The 1,743-nt window shown below is 40.7% G+C and overlaps 1 pseudogene; it reads right to left on the bottom strand.

The window, feature by feature from the left end:
- Nucleotides 1-226: 226 nt before the first annotated feature.
- LOC101979764 lies at nt 227-803 on the bottom strand (annotated as a pseudogene).
- Between the last annotated feature and the right edge of the window lie 940 nt (nt 804-1,743).

Here is a 1,743-nt window from a genome sequence, read left to right as displayed (position 1 = left end):
TGGTTAAGTCCATGCCTCCTAGAATCACATTTAAAAAAATCAATTTTATATAATTAAAAATTCTTGTTTTTATTTACATTTTAAAATGCAAAAAACATAGCCATAAATTGCATGACATTATTGATGCAATATTAACTTTAATTGGACTTCTTGATGTGCACTCATTCTTTCAGTTAACATAAATTAATTAAATATGTTGTTATCTTTTTTTTTTTTTAACTTTTATCTGCATTTACTTCATGTTGAATTTATTCCCGTGCCAGAAGTTTTTGTTTCTTCAGTTTCTTCTGGGATATCTTTTTCTTCTGTGCAACCTCCTCTTCTGGGTTTGGAACAATCTGTTCCTTTTCAGTGAGGATCATCTCGATGTGGCAGGGGGAGCTCATGTACGGGTTAATCCAGCCGTGAGCTCTGTAAATTCGTTGGCGCATCTTCCGTGCTGTGTTCACCTAGATGTGCTCAATGACCAGAGAGTCTACATCTAAACCCTTCAGTTCAGCATTGCTCTCTGCATTTTTAAGCATGTGCAGCAAAAATTCTGCACTCTTTTTTGGCCACCGATCCTGTGTCTAGCCCCAGTGTTAGGCCTGGGCGCACTTACCAACTCCACCATTGTACAGTCGGAACGGCACACACTACTTCTTCAAAGTGACATCTTTCAGATACTTGGTGGCTTTCCGGATATGGATCCCCTTGATGGCCTGGGCCGTTTCACGGGTGTTCTTAAAGTGAACCCGAAGGTTTGATGGTCTCGATTTGCATGATTTTGTAGAGTTTTCTGGGTGGAGAAAGTAGCGAACCATCTTCACGGGTCACCTCTGGCTGCTTACAGGAAGAACAGCTGCTATCTTTTTTTAAAACCGTGTGAAAGAGAGAGACAGAGATAGAGCAATAGAGGGGAAATGAAGGGAGAGAGGGAGGGAGGGAGGGAGGGAGGGAGGGAGGGTCTGTGTTGTGTATGTGGATATTAAAGAACAACTTTGTATAGTCAGTTCTCTTCTTCCACCTCTTTAGAGGTTCTGATGATCACACGTGAGTCCCCAGACTCGGGCAGTAGGCAGGCACCTGCGTCCATGGTGCCAAATTCCCAGTGCAAACGTGATCCTTTATGTACATGTCAAAGCAGTGAAACCATGGATTTATTAAATACAGCAGACTGAGATCAGCCTATTTAATTGTTGTCTTATAAATTTGTGACTAATTCTAAACAAGAACTAAGGCTTAATTATTTATTAAAGATAAACTGCTAAGACAAAAGGATGTAGAATTCACATTTGTTCCCTAAGTTCTTTTGCTCCCATTTACCACATTTGAAACAGCACCCTTTAATAGGGATACACTGTGTGCTGCAGAAAATGTGGTTTTGGGCTCTTAGTGGGCCACTAAATACAGACAACTTACCTAAATTGTAAGCCTTGGTCTGGCCAAACCAGGATATCAGCTCCAATATAATTGTGAGAAAAGCCAAGGTTACACAAGCAAAATATTTGACACCTGTAAAATCCCTGGTATATTCAAAATATTAAAGCTATAAAAATTACTACTAAGACTTACCACAGGGCAGGGCACCCTGACTGCTCTTTGGACTGGAGAGGGAGGGGGAGAAGGATGGGAGGAGGGGTAGAAGGGTGGGAGGAGGGGGAGAAAGGTGGGAGGCTGGGAGGAGGCAGAAACTTGTTTTTTTTTCCTTTTGTCAATAAAAAAAAATAATAAAAAAATTACTACTAAAATTACATTCATGGC

Source organism: Microtus ochrogaster, chromosome 15 (genome assembly GCF_000317375.1).
Source record: "Microtus ochrogaster isolate Prairie Vole_2 chromosome 15, MicOch1.0, whole genome shotgun sequence".
In the NCBI taxonomy this organism is placed as follows: Eukaryota; Metazoa; Chordata; class Mammalia; order Rodentia; family Cricetidae; genus Microtus; species Microtus ochrogaster.
The sequence above is the reverse complement of the archived record's forward strand: the minus strand, read 5'-3'. Positions and strand labels throughout refer to the sequence as shown.